General features: G+C 41.7%; 1 protein-coding gene across 2 annotated transcripts in view; it reads left to right on the top strand.

Moving 5' to 3' along the window:
* The window catches only part of NEDD4L (neural precursor cell expressed, developmentally down-regulated 4-like, E3 ubiquitin protein ligase), a 160,811-nt gene that overhangs the window by 28,329 nt on the left and 119,338 nt on the right, over nucleotides 1-13,144 (top strand). The gene's annotated exons all lie outside the window — the stretch shown is intronic.

The following is a 13,144-nucleotide window of genomic DNA, read 5'->3' as shown; positions in this document are numbered from 1 at the left end:
GTCCCAATGACTTTTAACAGATCAATGCTGTATTTTCTTCTTCTGCAGTTTTTCCTTTAACAGTTTTACTGATCTGCTTGTTGTCTTCTGATAAAGCTTCTGTGTCAGTTCTGCCTTGCAAGGTAGCCAAATTCATCCAGAGTGTTTGCTTTTAGATGGTACTTCAGGATACCATCTGTCCCTGTGAGGTTCCTTCAGTGCTTCTACTACTTCTTTGACATTTAGTGTCTGTTCTGTGGGAATCTTTTTATATTTTGTTTCACTAATGTAGTTATATACTTAATTCTGGATCTGCTTCTTTCCTTTTTTTCCCATTCTTCGATTTCCTTACTGATTTGCTCAATGCTTTTACTATGTCTGCTTTCCAAGAAGTCTCAGCTTGTATATCTCCTTTTACTTTGTTGCTTGTTTAGTTTTTCCTGGTAGATTTATTGCTCTCGGGGAACTTCTGTTGTGTTACTTCCATGCATGTCTCCCATCTGCTCTGCAATGAGATTTCTTCATAATCAGAAATTAGAGACCTGCGTCGTTCTCCAGGTGTTAACTTATGTCTCTCTCTTTGGGGCACACAATTTTAACTTATTAAGGCTTGGTGTGGCTGCATGTGTTTATGGTTTCTGTGGAGACCTATTGGTATTTCATGATTTCTAGTATACTTGACAGCTGTAGAGATTAGAAACCACAGACAGCGCGTTTTACTGGTGATAGTGGTCAGCTTGGTTTTGCTTGACGCCCTGCTGAACTCCATCACGTTGCATACATGTCTTCGTGTACTTTTCAGTAATGAAAAGTACAGAGGGAAGAGGTTTGCTAAAGGTCATGCAAGAACTGTGGGGCAAAAGAGACTTGAAGTATGAGTTACAAGGTCCTGGGTTGGCACTCTCATTGCTGGGCTATCACTGCTATGAGCAACCTGTTTTTTCATATCCCACTTTTTGTTAGACAGCAGGTGCTGCAAGGTGGTGGCTGGATAAGTGTCAGCTGCAATGGAGAGGGGCAGCCTGGTTAGGAAGCTGTGGTTGGAGCACAGAGGCTCTGTGGCTGCAGCGAGGAGGTGGGACAGGTCTTCTCTAAGGCTCTTGACACGCTGTTTGTGATGATTCGGTTGAAGGGATTCCTCACCCTGGTTGTGTCTTCCCTGCCTTGCAGCAGCGTTCCCGTGTTCGTGTCAGCTGCACAGCTCGCAATCACCAGCCGATCAGCTGCATTCTGCACCCTGCTGTATTTGGGTGGACCAAACTGCTGGTTCACCTGCACGTGTTCAGAAGCAAACTCGGGCTGTGGGGGAGCTGGGATGGGAACAGCTTAGCCAGCACTGCTGCGGGAGCAAACCATGCTTTGGGGGAGTTAAGTCTTTCAGTCGCCCCAAATTAATTCCCTGCAGAAGGTGTCAACAGATTGAGAAACAGGTTCAAAGCTGCAGTGCACACACACTCTGGAGTAGAGGTGTGTTAGGTTTTTGTTTTCTGAAATGGAAGGCTTTTTAATGTTCATTAAGAATTTCAGTCACTTCTGACTTTCTTTTCTGGTCAAGCAGACTGTAATGCTAGCAAGAGATTTGCAAATGTAAGTTATTGGCAAGGAGTAGGTTTAGGATTATTACGCACCAAAATGTTTGGAACACTTAAAGGCAGTGGAATGAATGTTTTCATCCTCCCCCTATTTAACTGATTGCAATAAGAGCCTGCTAATAATGATTTTGTTACATAACAAACACAGATTTGTTCAGAAACTTAACAAGAATATTGTTGAGTAATAGGTGTTTTTCTTGGCCCCAAGAATAGGAAAGTTGTTCACCAAATGTTTAATGTTTTGTGCATTTTTCTCCTGAATTTAATTTTAGAGAAGTGAATTGAGTGATTCAGGATGAATAGGCAGGTTACAGTATAAATTACTATTGATAGCTCTTATTTTAATGTTAACAACCACAGGTTTTCTGACAGATCTTCTCTAATTTTCTGCAGTCCTTTTACAGAATCCAATACCAATTTCCCCAAAACTGTCTTAATGTCCTTGCTGTGCTAATAGAGCTGTAATTCTGCAGTCATTTCAGACAAATGGCCCTTGTCCTTCTGCGGACATGCAAACCCATTTATTTCATCTGGAGCTGCTGAACTAGAAGCATTTAAAAATTCAACTACTTGTTTTGCTTGGACTTACTTATTTACAACCAACTTTGTTATAATTTGAGCCTGATTCTAAGTAACAAGTCTCTGAAAAGCTTAGCCATGTATTTATAGACTTCCGAACACAAGGAAGTTTAATATTAGTCAGATATATTCTAGTCATCAAGAGTTTATGTAACTGCAATGCAAAGAATTGCCTAATTATATTTATGACTGTTGGAAACTCTGTCATGTTACTTGAGAAATTTGTCAGAGAACGATCACAATGTTGCACGGTCGGCTTGCTGAAACATGCAGTGCAGAGGAGCCAAATGTAATTAAAGGTGCTTGGAAACTGAGGAGTGGCACCAAAATTGAAAGAAGGGGCAAGTGTGCCGGATTAAAGAATAAGTTTCTGTATGATTACTCAGGGTACTCAACAATATTTCTTTGTCTGATTTACTCATTAAAAAAAAAAAAAAAGCTCAGGCAATTTGAGCACCTTTATACTTTTAAACATTCAGTATTTTAACTATTTTCTGTCTAGAGCATAATCTAAATTAACAAGCCATACACAATGTTATTTGAAAGTTTCCATTTGGGGCAAGAACTGGGATGTTAATTCTAAGTTGTGTTGAAATACATTGGGTACGGAGATCTTCAAATGGACACGATGGTAGGGAAAAAGTATGAAGTATTTTCATGTGTGTTTTTTAAAAACTGACTCTGGAATCAATGAGTGTTAATATTTTTAATTGATTATAATCATAGGAAAATTCAGCCTTGTCTAACCTCCTGCTCAAAGCAGGGTCAGCTGTGGGGTCACACCAGGTGGCTCAGGGCTTTATCCAGTCAAGTCCTGAAGGGCTCCAAGGATGGAGACTGTACAACCTCTCTGGGCAGCCTGCTTGAGTCCTCATGATGAAAAAGTTTCTTCTTATCTCCAGTCTGAACCTTTCTTTTTTGAATTTATGCCCACTGCTTCTCATCCTCTTGCCATGCACCACTGTGAAGAGCTTGGCTCCATCTCCTTGATGACCTCTTCATAGGTACTGGACTGTTAGGTCCCCCAAAGCCTTCCCTTCTCCGGGCTGAACAAGCCCCGTTCCCTCAGCCTCTCCTCATAGGGCGGGTGCTCCAGCCCCCTGACCGTCTTGATGGCCCTCCCCTGAACTTGCTTCAATTTATGGATGCCTTTCCTGTCCTGGGGGGCCCAAACCTGGGTGAAGTGCTCTTTGTGTGGTCTAACAGGTGCTGAGTAGAGGGGGTGACAACCGCTTCCTTTGAACTCCTGTTAATGCAGGCCAGGATGCTGTGGGCCTCCGTTGCTGCCAGGGTGCACCGCCGCCTCATGCGGTAGCTTTTGCCTACTAAGACCCCCAGGGCCTTTTCAGCAGACCTGCTCCCAAGCCAGGCCATCTCCAGCCTTTACTGTTGTAAAGGACTCTTCGTTTCATTCCATCTTGGGTGCAGGACTTTCCCCTGTTGAATTTCATAAGGTTCCTGTTGGCCCATTCCTCCAGCCTGTCCAGGTCCCCCTGGGTGGCAACCCTGCCCTTGAGCATATCGACCCTCCCAACTTGGTGTCATCTGGGAACTTGATGAGAGTGCACTGTTGCCTCCTCTAGGACACTGATAAAGACATTAAGGAGGACAGGTCCAAGATTCGACCGCTGTGGTTCTCCACTTGTTACTGGCTGCTTGGAGCGTATGACCTGTTAACCGCTACCTTCTCAGCCCAGTTGTCCAGCCAATTTTTTACCCATCTAGTTATTCACCCATTTAGACTATAAAGTACTAACTTGGATACAAGAAGGTTTTGGGAGATGCTGCTGAAAGCTGAGATAAGGGATATGCCCTACTCTGCCCTTGTCCGCAAATCCGGTCATTTTATCCTAGAAGGCAGTCAGGCTGGGCAGGCCTGGTTATGCAGAAGGACAGAGCAGTTCCAATTCTGAAAAGATATTGAGGCCTCTTAAACCGTGTTGTTTCTGAAGCTGGCAGCATGCTTTCCCAGCAGGCACGGCCAAGTGAATGCTTGCTGTCTAGCTCAAGCGACTTGAGAAGTTGCCGTTCTTCAGTTAGAATTTACCACCCCTTCTTCTGCAGCTGACCAAACGCATGCTACAAGTTTGTTTCAATCAAAGGCAAAAAAAGGTTCAAGCAAACTTCATCGAACCACTTCTGTTTTATGCTTCCTTTATGTTTATGAGGCATCAGATATTGTTCTTGCTTTGATGATAGTGGGGTCCATCCCACCACAGCTTTATAAATCTTGCTGTAATCTTCCTTTGCCGTTCCGACAGTGATGTGCAGTGGCGGCATTATGAAACAGAGGCCCAAGAGAACAATGTCATACCAAACACGAATGGTGTCCGTTTTGGTCTCTCGAACCTCTGTTGCGTTATGCGCAGGTGCACACGTGTGTGCGCACACAAGTCTCTTTCAGAATTTTCCTACTGGCTGCAAAGCATTACAGTATCACTGGGGGGTGTTAGGAGTGTGCAGGAAATAGGTTAATTGACAGCTTTCATAGCCTCTGCTCGAACACTTGAGTTGGCCTAATTGTGGTGATGGTAGCTACGTTAGAAAGTCCCCTTGAGTTAGTTTGTGACCATGCTGGCCGTTGCATGAGGAAGTAGGCCTGCACCGGAGCAATGATTTAATGACAACTAGAGTGTCGCAGGAAAAAATGATCAACTCAAAGGAGGAGCAAATCAATTTATTTGTTTGATTAACGACATGTAAATAACCGGCAGTCATTGATCAGCTTCTGGCTGATTATTTAATTTTGATATCACGGCTGCTCTTGTGGAGCAGAGGGAAAGCAAGTAAGCTGTTACTGTAGTTTTTATTCGTTATTTGCTGCTGACAAGCATATTGTTTGTCTTTCTTGATTGGGCAGGAGGACTAAGTAAGTGCATATTTTTTTTACTTGTAACCTCATGCAGATTATTTGCATTTTTCTTTTTCAGAGGTTGATCTTTGTGTTAGTTCTGGCATTTAGTTATAAAAGCGTTTATACTTGCACCATACTGTTCTAGCACACTTCCTGTCTTTAGACAATAATGTTGATATTCACCTTGAGAAGAACATTTGGAGAGATGTATAACATTCAGATTTCTGTCTGAATATTCCCTCGTGATTCTTTATGATAAATTAGCAAGGTTTCATGGAAGACGTTTGAAAAGCCTAAGAATTATTTTAGTTTACTCTTTATGATTACCCATCATCATAAATGAATTAAGTTCCTTACTATATATAAGGGAAGGAAGTTTTAAAAGATGCTGACACCCCACAGCTTCTTTTGTTAGGTGTGAAATATTGATCACTTCTGGAAATTTGTTTTTAACAAAAGCTACATAATTGATTACTGGCTCAATCCTGCCAGCTGTTGCTACCAGAGCACGATGCCTTTTACCGTGAGTGGTCTCCACTGAGTTTCCATAGCACTCTCAGGATCAGTCGTGTTACCAGCATAGGAGATGAAGAGTGCCTTCTTGGTCCATTGGCTGTGGAGAAAGAAGGGGGGAAAAAGCATTTATGGTCATGATTCTTCCCCTTCTGCTGTTTAAGGTTGGAGGGTAACTTGCCATTGTCTGTTAAAGTGCTTTTCATTGTGAGTTGGAAGAACAATTTAATGGTTTCCTTTGGGTAGAATTAATTAATTTTGCAATAGTAACATCCATCTACTAATTGTGCTTCTCCCACTGCAAATTGCTGACAGCGACTGAATAGCTTTGGTTTTGCTGTTGTTGACTGAAGAGGCCTTTCCCGGATGCTCCTTTTAAAGCTTTTCTCCCAGTGTTACAGAGGAAACGGTGGTCTTTCCGACTTCAGAGATACACAGAGGAAGCAAATTTGGAAATTGGAAGTGTCCTTTTAAAACCTGAAGAGTGTCAGCATGGTTTCTTGTATTTCATTTACTTGAAAATAGGTTTCATACAATTTCCAGTCCTCTCTCTCCATATATGTGTGTGTGTGTGTGTGTGTATATATATATATATATATAATGTAAAAATATATAGATTTTTTTTTTGTGATAGCTGAGCAAGGTTTACATTTCTATGTACATAGTTGGAAGAGAGGTGTAATGGTGAGCTGTGGTGCCGTACTGTGGATGAAGGCAAAAACCAGCGTGGTGTAGTTTGGAAGGGAACAAACACTGTGCAGCGAGTCCTCAGGAACAATTCTAGTGAATAGTAACAGTGCAGGCACTTTATAAATTTAATATTAATCCTTGCTGATGTAACACCTTACAAGTCTATAAATCTTGTGAAAGGAGACTTTTCATAATTTATTGTTGCTATAAGTTTGAGACAGGCAATTTATTTATTCTCGCCTCCAGTGCAGTTTTGTTATGGGATAATGTGACTCCCATTTTTGCCATGTTCTTTTTTCTTTTAAAATATGACTAAATGAGAAGCTATAGGCAATACATCCATTAAATAATTTACAGTGAAGTGTTCAAGAATGTGAACAGAAACTTCTACTCACGCGGCAGTTAAAACTGTAAATTCTCAGTGTAGTTCATTGTACAGATCTTGTTACCTTAGTTTTACAGAAATGTTTTCAAAATAAAAAATAAAATGTGTAATATAAAATATATATTATCTAATATAAAAATATAAGATATGTGTAAAAATATTAAAATATAATAATACAGTTTTTATCCAGTGTGGTGCCCCATCTTCAGGGCTTTCCCAGCAAAATGGTGAGAGGTGACATGTGATCAGAGCACAGATTTGCAACGGGTAGCCGCGGTCCCGCAGGTTGTAACTGCTGCTTCAGCAGGTTTGCCTGAAATTATTTTATTCTTTAGACAACTGTGCACTTGAGGTTAGGCAGATGACAGAAAGGTAGTATAGTTGAAACATTTGGAATTTAAAATAGTTTCCTATCCCCATTTTAGACAGTCCCTTAAAAAAATATTTTTGCATATATGTGATGTTTAAGCACCGTAGTCTGGCTGAGCTAACAAGTAAAACTGTCATTTGCGTAAAGCGGCAGCTGGCCACATGAAAAAGCAGTTGTGCTGTGCGATGAAAACACAAGAGTGGGGGGAGAGTGGTGGTTTTCCCTCATCCCCGCATTGGTGCGGGGTTGCATAGTCCGTGCCTTTTAGGAACATGCTACTGTGGATTTAAGGAACTGGCAGGATGTCTCTCCAAATTCTAGTTCTGTGGATTATTTTCTGCGTTGTGCTTTTTTTCCCCCCCAGTTATTGCATTTGAAATGAATTGCAGTCACTCTTTCCTAGGACTGTGTAAGTAAGGATAATTTCAGAGAAAAAGTGTAATTCCATGTTAATTCACTTTAACCTCTCTGTAAATGCGTAATTTTCCTCACAAGTAGGGAAATAATTTGGTTTATGTGTAAAGACTACTAAAACTCTTTGTATATGTATATTTTCAATACCCATTTGTCCCATCGTTCTGGCTGGTTGTTTGCTGAAGAATACTCTGTAGGTCCTCACAAAAACGCGTTTGTCCCTCCAGAGGAGCAGTTGCTCCATAGCTGCTATAAAATCTTTAGTTGTGGAATAGTTTTCGCCCTGCAGCACTGAAAGTCCCACAGTTAAGATTTCTGTAGAAAATGTTGGCAACCTTCCTTTCTTCTGGGTTAGGTTTTCCTTACAAGCCTTACTTCTAAGAAAATCTAGTAATATCTTCATAAGCCTTATTTTATAGTTGTGATAGGAACAGTAGTGGAAATCTTCATTATTAAAGCTGCTTTATTTTGCAATAAGGACTGTACTGGAAGCAGGCAAAAGTCGGTCATTTATGCTTCTGACTTTCTCTGTGCATATCCATGATTTCTACATCCACTCCCTCTGATGCAGTACTGCCCCAGATTAAAGATTAAATCAGTGTCAGTGCATCATGCTGTAGTATTGGTCTTCCAGCAGTTTTTTTTTCAGGAACTGTGGTGCTGACAGTTTATTTTGAGAGAGATCTGTTTAGGCATGCAACGTTTTCTGGTGTGAACTAGCTAGGAAGAGCTGCTGGCCTGAAGCACAGCATTTTCACTTAATTGCACTCATTCTTTTGTCAGTTCTTGCAAATACACGTGCATCTGTGTTTTTCTATTACTGTATGAATGGAGAAAGGGGGAAGTGTGAACAATTATTTTAAAGATTGGTTTTAAATGATATTATTAGACTATTACTAGCTATTTCATGTGATCTAAACTAGCCAATAAGATTACTTAGTTCTCAACTTTTCCCTAATCTTTACTTTTACACAAGTGGCTTTAACTATTCCCTGTTCAGCACCTGAAAAATGTTTTTTCACTAAATGTTTATAATCCAAAGTAGATGATGATGTTTAATGATGAAGGGCAAGGGAGAAAAGTGTGTGCTATGTAACTAAAGGACCCAGATTATGCCTTGTTTTTATTTTAATGCAATTAGGGGTTTATGTATAATCTATTGTATAAATGAGTCGTCTTTGTAAGAAATGTTGTGGCCTAGGGAGAACAGAATGCTTGTCAAAGTGGAATTAAAAAGAGGAAAGAGAAACAAGAAGAGTTTATGAACGGAGTTGCATGATGTATTTGCTTACAGTCACAGTGTGCTGGGTGCAGTGGCTTGGGAGACCCTTTCTGGCCTGATGCCTCCCTGAAAGGAGGATGGGGAATGAGGAGTTTGGGCAGGATTACAGTTAGGAAACTGAGTCACATTATGTGATGAAAGACCAATATAAGAGAAGGAGCACAGGAGCAGCACAGTCTACATATATGATGTGTGAGGGTTTTTTCTTTATTGGTGAATTTTTGGGTGAAAATAAGAGTGAGTCAGTGAAGTTGTAAATTCCAGAAGAGTGGAGGAATGAATGTTCATTAAGAGGAAGTATTTTAGAGCTTTATTTGTGGTGGCATGTGCAAAAGTAATTTACACTGAAAGAAAAGTGAGGCCTGATGGAGGTCTTGGTCTTTGCTTTTGTCTCTGTTCCTTACTCCTCAACTTTTCTGGCAGGACTAATCTGTGAATCGAATTTATGTTGTCCTCTCTTGTGGTTCTCAGGTGACTAATATGTGTACTCATTTAGGATGAAAAGAGGTGGAAGTATGCCACTAGTGGTTATACGATCGATGCAAATAACTTCTGAAAAGGTAGGATCACAGAATAGTTGAGGTTGGCAGACATCTCTGGAGATCGTCTAGTCCAAGCCCCTGCTCAGAGTTGGGTGAACTAAAGCAGGTTGCTCAGGACATTGACCAGTCAGGTTTTGAGCATTTCTAAGGATGGAGTCTCCACAACCTCTCTGGGCAAACACTGTTCCAGCCTTTGACCACCCTTAGGCTGAAAAAGGCCTTTTGTTTGTTTTTTGTTTAAATGGAATTTCCTGTATTCCTTTTTGAGTCCGTTGCCTCTTGTCCTGTCACAGGATAGTACTGGGAAGAGTTTGGCTCCATCTTCCTTACTCCTCTCGTGAAGCATTCATACCCACTGATTAGATCGCCCCTGAGCCGCCTTTTCTCCAGGCTGAACAGCCCCAGCTCTCTCAGCCTCTCCTTGTCTGAGAGATGCTCCAGGTCCTTAACCATCTTTGTGGCCTTTCCCTGGACTTGGTCCAGTGTGTTCATATCTCTTGTGTACTGGGATCCCAGCACTGGACACAGCACTCCAGATATGGCCTCACCGGTGCTCAGTAGAGAGGAAGGATCACCTCCCTCAACCTGCTGACTACTCCCAGTCCCTTTCCTGTCCTTCACAGGTTTGAAAATGGCTTCCAGGAGGATATTCACTATCACCTTTCCAGGGATCAAGGTGAGGTTGAACAGCCTGTAGTTCCCCAGATCCTCCTTCTTGAAGATAGGAGTGGCATTTGCTTTCTTCCAGTCATCAGGAACCTCCCCTGATCACCATGACCCTTCAAAGATACTGGAGAGCGGCCTCACGGTGACATCAGCCAGCTCCCTCAGTGCTTGCAGATGCATCCCATAAGGGCCCATGGACTTGTTTATGTCCAGTTTGTTTAAATGTTCCCTAGCCTGATCCTCCTTCACTGAGGCCAAGTCTTCCTTGCTCCAGACTTTCCCCTTGGTCTCAAAGCCTTCGGATTGCTGAAGGCAAATCTTACCAGTAAAGACTGAAGTGATGAAGGCGTTGAGTACCTTGGCCTACATCGTGTCCTTTGTCACCAGGTTCCCAGCCCCGTTCAACTGCGGACCCATTTTCCCTAGTCTTCCTTTTGCTGCCTGTGTACTTGTAGAAGCCTTTCTTGTTGCTCTTCCCATCCCTCATCACCTGGAGTTGGATCTGGGCTTCGGCCTTCCTAAGGTTTCGCTTATAATGAAAGTATACACTCAAACAGGTATTGATGGCTGAGTGTATGGAAAAATTAATGGGTGGTTTTCCAAAGTTAAACAAGAAAACGTATTTATAATGGCTTGTGGCAATCTAGCAATCATCACTAACCTTACATATTACAAAATCTCTTCATTCTATGCTTTCAAGTGCATCTTTATAGTAAAGAGTGTGAAAACATTTGGTATTGATATTACTGCCTATTTATACTTTTTTTTTCCTCCAAAATTACTGGATGCACGGAACTTGAAGTTCAGTTGCACAGGTAAGGAGGTGATTTAAAGTTACTTTAAAGCATAGTTTCAAATTGACATTTTAAATATATTCAACAAACAGACTACTTGGTAAATGCAAGAATATTAACATATTGTTATTTCAGAATCTATGGTAGTAACAAGCCTAGAGTCCAGGTCTGGTCTTCCCAATTTCTCTCTYTTCCTATTCTCTATCATTTAAGTCTCATTTCTCTTGTGATAACTAAGCGGTTTTGGTTGACCATGGATGCAGCAGAAATGCAAGCTCTTTGTGAAGTATATGATTGTCCGTCACTTGGGGGTCAGGTGACTTTGCTATCTAGGACTAGTCATGCTTTTCTTTCTATTCTTTTGTCTTCTGGTTTGAGGACTCATCTGCTGTGCTTTACAACTTTCACATGCATCTCACTTCTGAAGTAGGTAATTGAGCCCTGGGGGAAAGAAGTTGCTCCCAGGGCACGAGAAGCCTTTTCACACCGTGCTCGCGATACTTTTACGTGCTCTTCAGCACGGCAGGCTGAGTCTGACCCATTCTATACACTGAATAGGTTTGCTTCTCCAGTTTTGTTATTGTGTGACCAAGATCAGAATTAGTTTTGGGATTTTTAATGCGCGTGGCATTTCTCTTGCGTCATGCCCCTTTCAGCTATTTGCTCTTTCTCTAGCTCAGTGACAGCAATCTGAAATGTGGAAATCCAGTCAGTGTTGCAGGGTTTCAAGCAGTAAAAGTTAGGTATCTTGAAGAAATGGTGTTAACTCCTTTCTAAGCTGGGAAACGTGGCTTGTTTTGATGAATGTTTGGTTTCTACTGCTTCTTTTATTGGGGCATTGTGCTAATTAACATTAGGAAGCATACTGCATTAAAGAATTCACAGAGTAATATTAGCATTTTAAAAAATATAACGCTTTGTTTTCATGTAAACTTTGGTGCTTAATTCTGAATTTAATTCAGTTTAAATAGATGCATTTATGTGCATCTGCTGATGTAATAATCAATTCAGCATGATGTCCTGTTTATTCTTACTTTCCTTTCACCCTACTGTGATATTTTATTTTTCAGGTAAATTAAACATCTAGTATGATGAACACTCAAATACTGGTTACTGTTTAGTGATACTATCACATAGTTGTTTTTTGAAATTTAAAAAGTATCAGAGAACCACAGCTGAGAGAGTCTCTGAATCTCTCTGAATTAATTGATTGATAATCTGAATTTCTGTTATTTATCCTTCCTTCAAAAAGCCCTAGATTGCACCCTATTGGCTGTATTGTAATCTCGAAAGAGAACCATGGGAGCAGCTCAGTGTCCTGCTCTTGCTCTTTCATGTCTTGCCTTTCCTTCGGGTAGAGTCACTGCTCCCGTTCTGTTTTCTGACATTACACCTGCATGAAGTTATCCTACCTCTGCAGGATGTTTTTCACCTAGTTGGGTCCTTTTATCTGCTAATTTATATTCCATAAAAGAAAGGCTACAGTTGAATATATGGTTTGAGTACTGTGGAAACTGCACTAGTATACTTTAGGTTGCTGCAGCACACAAGGTTTCCTTCTTCTCCAGGTTTTGTGGAGTCCTTTCATGTTCAGACCTCACAGCACGTGTGTAACGTTCCTCTAATGGGCACTGGGCAGAGTCATTACGTTTGACCTAGCAGACTGTCACCTCACACTGGTGTCATGGAGTCTTTCTTGCTGGAGAAGCAAATGTGATCCTCAGTATCTTCCTTGAACTCTGCCTTCTTGTAGAACATGTTCCCTTGTAGGAGGAGAAGGTGCGTAGAGGGCTACGTAGTCTCTCCTGCCCTAGCTGTGCCAAAGGGAGAAGTCGCTGCCCCCGCCACCCCTTCCCGGTCGGTCCCGTCTCCCTGGCAGTGAGCAGGAGTCTCCCTCATAGCTGCTGGTGTGCCTGCTCAAGTGAGCTGTCCTGGGCAATCGCTGTTGCAGTGACATGGGCTAGCAAAGACCCGGCGATCTTGCAGAGCTTTGCCAAAAGAAATTAGGAAGTATGGATTTGGGGGGCAGAAACTCACAGCAAGGCAACAACGATGAGCATCTGGAGGCAGGCTGAAAGGTAACCTCCTGTCGTGGCCCAACTTGTACCTGAAAGGTATGAGCCCAGATTCTGACATACAGAGCTGTGTGGTTTCTGGAATATATCTACTTTTTTCTTTTTCCTGGAGAGACGAAAAAAAGATCTGAGGCCTAATTCATCTATGTTAGCTGGTTCTGGCACTTTGGATGAGATTTTCCCTGCGTGTGGATAAAATCTAATGGAGATTAGCTCTAGTGGTTCTGCTTACTGCTCCATAGAGATTGAGGTAGAGGTGGTAATACCCTTTGGCTGCAGATTTGATATTCACTCACTTCATCGACCTTGGAAATTGGATTTGACTGGAGGTGGAGGTATTTGTGCCAACCTTGATGATCCCTCTGTGATCAGCGTGGCCATAGGAAAGGCTAAAAAGCTGGAGCAGGGT

Source organism: Apteryx rowi, unplaced genomic scaffold (genome assembly GCF_003343035.1).
Source record: "Apteryx rowi isolate R43461 unplaced genomic scaffold, aptRow1 scaffold_304, whole genome shotgun sequence".
NCBI classification, from domain to species: Eukaryota; Metazoa; Chordata; class Aves; order Apterygiformes; family Apterygidae; genus Apteryx; species Apteryx rowi.
The sequence above is the reverse complement of the archived record's forward strand: the minus strand, read 5'-3'. Positions and strand labels throughout refer to the sequence as shown.